A 10,689-nucleotide genomic window follows, 5' to 3' on the forward strand; every position below is an offset into this window, starting at 1 on the left:
CACTTGTGCACTGTTGAGGGGAATGTAAATTGGTGCATCCACTATGGAAAACAGTATGGAGATTCCTAAAAAAATTAAAAATAGAAATACCATATGATCCAGCAATTCTGCTTCTGGGAAGTGAAATGAAAGGAAATGAAATCAGTATCTCGAAGATATATCTGCATTCCCGTGTTCATTGCAGCATTATCCACAGTAGCCAAGATATAGAATCAACCTAAGTGTCCATCAATGGATGAATGGATAAAGAAAATGTGATATAGTATATAGTATATATACATATATGTATATACAATGGAATATTATTCGGCCATAAAAAAGAAGGAAATCTTGCCATTTGTGACAACATGAATGGACCTCAAGGGCATTATGCTAAGTGAGATAAGACAGAGAAGGACAAATACTCTCACTTCTATGTGGAATAAGAAGGCTCTCACTTACATGTGGAATCTAAAAGAGTCAAACTCATGGAAGCAGAGAGTAGAATAGTGGTTGCCAGGGGCTGGGGGTAGGGGAAATGGGGAGATGTTGGTCAAAAGGGACAAAATTTCTGTTATGCAGGATGAATAAGTTCTGGACATCTAATGTTCAGCATGGTGACTATAGTTAATAATACTGTGTTGTATACTTGAAATTTGCTAAAAGATCTTGAATGTCCTCACCACACACAAAAAAATGGTAACTACGTGGGGTGATGGGTATGTTCAGTAGCTTGATTGTGGTGATCATTTCACAATGTATACATATATCAAAACATCACATTATCTGTCTTAAATATATACAATGTTTGTCAATTATATCTCAATAAAGCTGGAAGAGAAAAAGAATAATAGATGTTTATAATCTGTTAATCCTCTCTAGTGTGTCAGAGGATCTCAGGCCCATAAAGGGAATTTTCCACAAGGTCTTCCATAACATCCAGTGAACTCAACTATTGGATTTCATCATGTTGGCCTACTAGTCTCTTATAAATCCAATGTTTTTTAAAAAATTTATATTTTCTAAAACTCAGTAGGTTTTTTTTCTCTAACAGAAAATTGTTCATTTTTTTTCCATTGACTTAAAAATAAATAATATGTGTTGGGGGAAATGAGGAGCAAAAAATATGTTAAGAAAAAAATGAAAATCACCCATAAAATCATCCAGAAAAAAACCTATAAACATTTTGATATCTATCAGTCTTTATATTTTCACATAGTTGAGATCATATTGCCTATACAATTTTGATTCCTCTTTTTACTCAACATAAACATTTCCCATATTATTTAATATTCTGTGACATCATAATGACTGCATAGTATTTCATCATATGGGATGAACCCAAATTTACCTATCCACCTGCTGGTTGTTGATATTTAGGTTGCAAGAACTCAATCTCTACTCTCATTAAATTGCAATTGCACAAATAATCATATAATTAATAATGATAGGTATTTAACACAGAAGAACAGAGTACAAAGGGAATGTATATGCAAGAGGAGTCAAATATAGTCTGGAGTCCCAGGGGACCTTCTCTGAGGAAATAATATTTCAATGGCTCTGAAGAATCATAAGAAGTTAATTAAAGGAGTAGAAAAGAGCACTCCCTGCAGAGGGAGCCACAGTGGAGACATCATGTGGAGAGTCTCTGGGTTGGGAAGGAGTATGTGTTTGGGAGGCCAGGCAAGCTGGAATGTAGTTGCAAAGGGAAGAGTGGCAGGAGATGAAGCTTGTGGAGTAGGCAGGGAATGAATCATAAAGAGCCTTATAGGCTAAGTTTGAGATTTTGGTCTTTATCTTTAAAAAAAAAAAGAAAAGAAAAGCCTCTGAAAAGGTCTCAGCAAGGAAATGACATTACCAGAATTCCCTTGTACAGAGATTGCTTGGGCTGTAGGATAAAGAGTAGATCAGTGGGGAGGAAAACACAGCTGTCGGAAGACTTGTTAGGTAGGGAGATAGAGTGGGCCAAGGAGGAACCATGAAGATAGAGAGAGAGAGACTGATTTGAGAGAAATTTGGGAGAGGGAATTTCAGGTCTTGGTGATTGGATGTAGGAGTGAAGAAGTCAGAAATTCCTCTCAGTTTTCTGACTGGAGCAACAGATGGATGATGGGGCAATTCACTGATGGGGTAACACAGGAGGAGGAGCAGGTTTGAAGGGAGAGACCAGGAGTTCAGTTTTGGACATACTGAGATTCAGGTGCCTGTGAATCATCCAAATGAAGATGTCAAAGAAACAGTTGTATAAATAGACCTGGAGTCCAGAGGAAATCTCTCTGCTGGAGATATAAATTTAGAAGTTATTGGTATATTAATAGTATTTGAAGTCAGGGGGTGTGATTGTCAAGTGAGGGAATATGGTATGAGGACAGCCTAGGACAGAGCCTGGGGTGGATGCTGCTCCAACCAGATAGATCCCCCTTCAGGACTGAGAGTCTTTGTCCCTCAGCTGGTGGCTAACAGCCTTAGCTATTAGCCCTCCCTGGGAATTGCCCTGGGCTGAAGAGGGCCACCTTGCCTAAGGTCTTGCCCTCTGGGGGTAGGGTGCCCACCTACATCTCAACCCAGGACAGCTGAGAAGGGCCATCCCAGCTTCATAGGTACTTGTGAGATGGGCTGAGGGCTTTGCTGAGACTGTATCACAATTCAAGTTCTCTCTCCAACCAATTCTGCTTCCTTCCCTCCTCTCCTTCATCCTGAGAGTGCTCCCTAATAAGCTTCCTGCATTCAAAGCTCCCAGAATTGGTTTTTTGGGGGACTTGTCCTACAACTGAAACTTTCCACTCAATGGTGATTTATTTTACAACATAAACCGGGAAGCCTTTTGTTAGAAGAGACAGATGAATGGCTCATTGAACAGAAAAATAGTCCTTTGGAATGCCTTTTAAAGAAATAAATTTCTAGGCAAAATTCAAAAACTTTCTCAAAAAACCTTTATTCTTATCAACTTATTTCTGTCTAAGTGGATCCCCAGACCTTAATTGGAAGGGTTCTTTATAAGTCATGCTGCTTTTGTTAAGCTGATTTCAATTTCTGCCCCCAGGGCTTGCCTCCTTTATTTAGAGAGTCTCCCTCTTCATCTATCTCTAGCCATTCAGAGGAGAAGTTGGACTAGACTTTCTGCCATTTTCCTTTCTGCCTCTGGATTGTCGTTTTTCACTTTAAATCAAAAGTAGGCAATGGCTCCTTCCATTTTTAAGAAGAAAGAGAGCCTTATGCTTTCATAGCTTATTGACTGCGGTTATTTGAAATTTAAATATAGAGCTCTTAGCAATAATATGAGCAAAGCTTCCTTTTATGCTTGCCTCTGGGAGAGTCTTAGAACAGATTTTTAAAAAGCTCATATTCCTATCACACCATTAAATTTTGAATAACATTCTTAAACTGACAACTTAACAAGATTTGTAGTGAGACATTTAAAGTGCTTTTATCACCTCTTTTATTGGAAGTATATGTATACATGGAAACAAAACAGAACACTAAATGCTAAGATGTAATGAAAACCAATCACAGAAGCATCACAGATCCTTTGAAACTTATGTATGTAAAATAATTATTTTCAGATAAAGCATCATTTGAGCCCTTTGGAAAAAGTCTCACATCATATTCACTTTTTTCCCACTTCCAATTCTGACAACAGTGTCTCAGGAAATGGAAATAAAATGGGAAAATGTGCATCAGTGAAAATAAAGACTTAGGTTTAACATCTGATAAATTAGAGAGAAATGGGAGGCAGGAAAAGGAAGAGAAAGAAATGCACGCCAATTATCTCATTTTATGTGGGAGGAGATCAAAAGAATTTGCACTGTTCTTTAGGCTGAGAGATGAATGTCTATTCAAATATGTTTTTGACATTAAAAAATGACTGAAGACATAATTTTAAAACATTATGTGTGCTTTCCAAATTACTGGAGAAGAAAAAATATGTAGAAAACAGTGAAGAAAATTAAGGAAATAAGAGCCATAAAAATTATGACAAGTATAAGACAATATATACGATTGTAAGACTTAATTTTAAGGGGTTAAATTTCCATATTAAAAAGGTTATTTATGATGATGTAGTCAAGAAATAAAGTCTAGATATAAAAGGCTGGGAAGAGCAAATGCAAACGATAGAAAGAAGTGTTTACATTTGTATTTTAGAAAGGAATTCAAATCGTGAAACACTAATTAGAACTAATAGATCATTTTACATCCATAAAAGCAAAATTCACAAGACAATGTGACATCATGAAACTATGTGCTAAATAACTTAATTTCAAGGAGAAATATCACAACAATAATGGAAAATAGCAACACCACTCTCTCATTTCTTGACGAATCAATTAAGTAAAAAAATCAATGAGGGTATAGAAGATTAGATTTAAATGACTTAAGTAACAGACTTGAGTTAATAGTTATATATAAAAATCTGTGTTTATATAGAATATGACTTCTTTCCTTATGCTAAGAAAATTTTGACAGAAATAGTTCATATGTTAGGCCACAAAGAAAATTTAATATATTCCCCAAAGCAGAAAATGTACAGAAGATTGATAGACTCGAATAGAATGTGGATAAGAAGAGGCTGAGAAACTTAAACAGAACCTTCCAAGTCTCATGGTATCAGAGAGACAACAATTGGAGTTGAGTGTGCCGTGGGGGAGGGGTCCTGCTAAACACCTAGGCTTTCATTTGAGACCCATGAGGGAGTGAGTGTTCAAACCAAAAATAGACTGACCTTACAAGAACTGAAAGCCGGCCTCTAATTATCTCATTCCCTGATTGGATCAAGGTGAATGTGCCCCTATTTAACTGCCTGTCAGAATAAAAGTAAATATCTTTGTAGGAAGATAGCCATATCTAGAGCCTTTGTAACTTTTTTCATATGCAATGTAAAACATTCAATAAAAAGTTAACAGGCTTGCCAGAATCAAATTACTAAAAAGCAAGGGAGAAAAGAAAAGAGGACAGACCCAGATTCACATGTGATCCAGATATTAGAATTATCAAACATAGATTTTAAAATATCTGTGAAGAATATCAGTAAGAAAATAGATGACAAAATGCAAAATGTCACTGAAGACCTGAAATCTATATAAAGAACTATAAAGATTATTTAGAAAATTTATAAATAACTCAAATCAACAGCTCAACAGATAATTTACCAGTAAATTGGACAAATTAGCCAAAAAAACATAAAGATTGGACAGATGAGGAGATTAGTGAAGTGGAAGATAGATCAAACAGAAAATATCTAGATTAAAGAATGGAGAGGAAAAATAAAAAACAGACAATGCAGAAAAGGCCATAAGAGATGTTGGGGTAAGGTCTGACATACATGTAATTAGCATCCCAGAAAAAGAAGAGAGAGAAAACAGAGCCAATAAATATCTGAAAAGGTAAAATAACAGGAAATCAATAGAGAAAATCAACAAAACGAAAAGTTGGTTCTTTGAAAAGATCAATAAAATTGATAAACCTCTGACCAAGCTAAGTACGAAGAAAAGAGGGAGAACACAAATTACTAATATCAGAAATGAAAGAGGGAACATTGCTACAGGTCCCATAGACCTTAGAAGGATAAAAAAAAAATACTATGAACAACTCTAAGCCCACAAATATGATAACGTAGATGAAATGGACCAAGTTCCTGAAAGACACAGTCTGTTGAAGCTAACACAAGAAGAAATAGGTAATCTGAATAGTCCTATATCTATTGAAGAAATTGAATCAATAATTAATAACCTTCCAAAACAGAAAGCACCAGGCCCAGATGGGTTTACCGGTGAATTCTGCCAAACATTCAAAGAAGAAATCATACCAATTTTCTACAGTCTCTTCCAGAAGATAGAAGCAGAGGGAATACTTCCTAACTCATTCTGTGAGCCCAGCATTACCCGAATACCAAAATCAGACAAAGACATTACAAAAAAAAGAGAACTACAGACCAACATCTCTCATGAACATGATGCAAAACTCCTCAACAAAATATGGGGCTGGCCCAGTGGTGTTGTGGTTAAGTTCACACGCTCTGCTTCAGCGGCCCAGGGTTTGCAGGTTTGGATCCCAGGCACAGACATATACACTGCTTATCAAGCCATGCTGTGGCAGGCATCCCACATATAAAGTAGAGGAAGATGGGCACAGATGTTAGCCCAGGGCCAATCTTCCTCAGCAAAAAGAGGAGGACTGACAATGGACGTTAGCTCACGGCTAATCTTCCTCACACACACACACACACAAATCCTCAACAAAATATTAGCAAATTTAATCCAATAATGTATAAAAAGAATTATACACCACAACCAAGTGAAATTTATCCCAGGTATGCAAGGCTGGTTCAACATTCTCAAATCACTTACTATAATATATCACATCAACAGGCTAATGAAGAAAAATCACACGTTCATTTCAATAGATGCAGGAAAAGCATTTGACAAGATCCAATACCCATTCATGATAAAACTCTCAGTAAACTAGGAATAGAGGGAAACTTCCTTGACCTGATTAAGAACCTCTACAAAAACCCCACAGCTAACATCATACTTAATGGCGAGAAACTGGAGGCTTGCCCACTAAGATCAGGAACAAGGCAAGGATGCCTCCTCACTCTACTGCTTTTCAACATTGTACTGGAAGTTCTAGGTAACGCAATAAGACGTGAAAAGGAAGTAAAAGGTATACAGACTGGGAAGGATGAAATAAAACTGTTTTTGTTCATAAATAACACAGTAGTCTATGTAGAAAATCCAAAGCAATCAACAAAAAACTCCTGGAACTAATACGCAATTATAGCAAGGTTTCAGGATGCATGGTTAATATACAAAAGTCAGTTGATTTTCTATATACCAGAAATGAGCAAGTAGATTTTGAAATTAAAAACACAATACCATTTACAGTATCACCAAAAAAATGAAATGCTTAAGTATAAACTAACAAAACATATACAAGATTTGTATGAGGAAAATTACAAAATATAATGAAAGAAATCAAAGAACAACTAAATAAGTGGAGACATATTCTATGTCCATGGATAAGAAGACCAAATATTGTAAAAATTTCAGTTCTTCCAAAGATATCAGCTCTTCTATTGATCTATAGGTTCAATGCAATCCCAATAAAAATCCCAGTGAGTTGTTTTATGGATATCAACAAACTGATTCTAAAGTTTATATGGAGAGGTGAAATACCCAGAATAGCCAGCACAATATTGAAGGAGAAGAATAAAGTCAGAGGACTGACACTACCTGACTTCAAGACTTACTAAAGCTGTAGTAATCAAGACAGTTTGGTATTGATGAAAGAATAGAGAAGTAGACCAGTGAAACATAACGAAAAAGCCCAGAGATAGACCTACATAAATATAGTCAACTGATCCTTGATGAAGGAGCAAAGGCAATACAGTGGACAAAATATAGTCTTTTCAACAAATGGTGCTGGAACAGCTGGACATCCACATGCAAAAAAGTCAATCTAGACACAGACCTTGCACCCTTCACAAAGCTTAACTCAAAATGGATCACAGACCTAAACGTAAAATACAAAACTATAAAACATCTAGAGATAACATGGGAGAAAATCTAGATGACCTGGGGTTTGGTAGTGACTAGATACAACACCAAAGGCATGACCCACGGAAGAAAGAATTGCTAAGCTGGACTTTATCAAAATTAAAAATTTCTGCTCTGCAAAAGACTCTGTCAGGAGAATGAAAAGATAAGCCACAGACTGAGAGAAAAATATTTGCAAAAGACATATCTGATAAAGGACTGTTATTCAAAATATACAAAGAACTCTTGAAACTCAATAATAAGAAAACAAACAACCCAACCAAAAAATAGACCAAAGACCTTAACAGACACCTAAGCAAAGAAGATATATAGATGGTAAATAAGCATATGAAAAGATGCTCCACATCATGTCATCAAGAACATGCAAATTTAAACAACAATGGAATACCACCACACATCTATTAGAATGTCCAAAATCCAGAATGATGACAACAGCAAATGCTGGTGAGAATATGGAGCAACAGGAACTCTCGTTCATTACTTGCAAGATATAAACTGCTCCTGGGAATTCAAAATGGTACAGACACTGTGGAAGACAGTTTGGCAATTTCTTACAAAACTAAACGTACTCTTATCATATGAGCCAGCAATTGCACTCCCTAGTACTTATGCAAAGGAGCTGAAAACTCGTACTTGCCAAAACTTGGAAGCAACCAAGATGTTCTTCTGTAGGTAAATGAATAAATAAACTGTGGTGCATCCAGACAATGGAATATTATTCAGGGCTAAAACGAGGTGAGCTCTCAAGCCATGAAAAGATATGGAGGAAATGCATATTACTATATGAAAGAGGCCAATCTGAAAAGGCTACATACTGTATGATTCCAACAATATGCCATTCTGGAAAAGACAAAACTATGGAGACAGTAAAAAGAACAGTGGTTGCCAGGATGAGGGGGTAAATAGTATTTAGTTTTAGTTTCTATTTCATTTATTTCTGCTCTGATTGTCTTCCTTCTACTGACTTTGGACTTTGTTTGCCAACTGCAGGTCTAGGATGGAGGAATCTATACAATAATCTATGATATATTGAACTTTGAACTCTATCCTCCAGTCAGATCAAACTACTCAGCATTCCTGGGAATTGTCCAGGCCTTTGCACATGCCTTTCCTTCTTTGCCTTCCTGACTCTTATTTATCCTCTGACCTTAGCTAAGAATTCCTCTAGGAAATCTTTTCTGTTCCTAGGGTAAGAGTGGGTAATAGACTCTTTGTGCTCCTACGCCTGTACTTCACTTTATCATAGTGGTCATGTTAGTGTTTGGATTCAGAGAGATTTCCAATTTTGTGACTTACAAGCTGTTTGACATTGTGAAATCACTTCTTTGAGCCTTGAATTTCTTATGTGTATAATGGTAATAATAGCAGTATCTACCTCACAAGGTAATTGTGAGCATTAAATGGTATTATCCATGATAAGTGCTTAGACTAGTGCTTGGCACATAGTAAATGCTCAATAAATGTTAAATATTATTGCCATTACTTCAGAAGTTTGTTGTGAAAATTAAGAGACAATGCACACAAAGTCTTTATCATAGAGCCTGGCACATAGGAAGGTCTATATAATTGTCTGTTAGTGAGTCTATCTCTTTTAGTGGACTGTGAGTTCTTCAAGACCTGGAACCACCTAGGAGGTGGATTCAAAGTCCCATATCTGACCCCATCATCCATACTTTTTCCATTTTACGTTATTGCCTCTTTGGACAAAGTTGGGAAGTAGGAGAAGTTTATCTTTAAGGCATTTCTTTCTCTCCTTTAAGCCATTTTCTTCCATTCAATCATGCTCCATTTCTTGCTCTATAAACATGAACTCTTGGAAGAGATCTGATAGATTCACTCACACAAAGGCTGATTAACTTAGTTATGTCCTCTTCTAAGACCCTAATGGCTAATGATTTTGAACATTCTTTAATTTGTTTGTTTGCCATCTATTCATGTTTTTTGATGAAGCATCTGTTTAAGTCCTTTTTCTATTTTACAACTGGGTTGTTTGTTTTCTTACTGTTGCTTTCTGTGAGTTTTTTATGTGTTTTGGATACAAATCCTTTGTCAAGTATACAATTTGCAAATATTTTCTTCAGTCTGTAGCTTGTCTTCTTCAGAGTGTCTTTGGCAGAGCAAAAGTTTTAAAATGCAATGAACTGCAACTTATCAATCTTTTATAGATTGTGATTTTGGTGTCAAGTGTATAAACTGCCTAACCCTAGGACACAAAGATTTTCTCTTACATTTTCTTCTAAACATTTTATAGTTTCATATTTTACACTTAGATCTACGATCTATATTTGTACAAGGCATGTAGTTTAAGTCCTGGTTCATTGTTCCAACACCATTTTTTGAAAAGATTATCTTTTTTCCATTGAATTGCATTTGCACTTTTGTCAAAAATCAATTGGCCATATTTGTATGGGTCTATTTCTGTTCTCTCTATTCTCTTCCATTAATCTATATGTCTATCCCATTGCCAATACAATTCAGTCTAAAATACTGTAAAGTAAGCTGTATAATAAGCACAGTATAGTTGTAGCTGTATAGCAAGTCTTAAAATTGGGTAGTGTGATTCCTCCAATTTTATTCTTCCTTTAAAAAAATGGTTTTGGTCATTCTAGTTCCTTTGCCTTTTCATATACATTTTAGAATGATCTAGATATATCTACAAAAATTTCTGCAGGAGATTGGAATTGAAAATTGATCCATATATCAATTTTTAGAGTTGACACGTTTACTCTGTTGAGTGTTCCAATCCATGAATCTGGTATGTCTTCAATTATTTAGCTCTTTGAGGTCTTTCATAAGCATTTTATAGTTTTCACTCTACGGATTCTTTACATATTTTGCAAGATTTAAACCAAGGTATTTAATTTAGGGACCTATTGTAAATGATATTTTAAAAACATTTTGGTTTCTAATTGTTCATTGATAAAATATAGAAATATGATTAAATTTTGCACATCCATGTATCCATGACTTTGCTAAACCCACCCATTAGTCCTAGGAATTTCGGAAACAGATTTATTTTTGGATTTTCTGTGTAAACAATCATGTTGTCTGCAAATAAGGATAATTTTATTTCTTCCTTTCCAAACTGTTTGCCTCTTATTTATTTTTCTTGTCTTATTGCATTGACTAGTACTTTCAGGTATGATGTTGAATAGGA

The sequence above is a fragment of the Diceros bicornis genome, chromosome 1 (assembly GCF_020826845.1).
Source record: "Diceros bicornis minor isolate mBicDic1 chromosome 1, mDicBic1.mat.cur, whole genome shotgun sequence".
NCBI classification, from domain to species: Eukaryota; Metazoa; Chordata; class Mammalia; order Perissodactyla; family Rhinocerotidae; genus Diceros; species Diceros bicornis.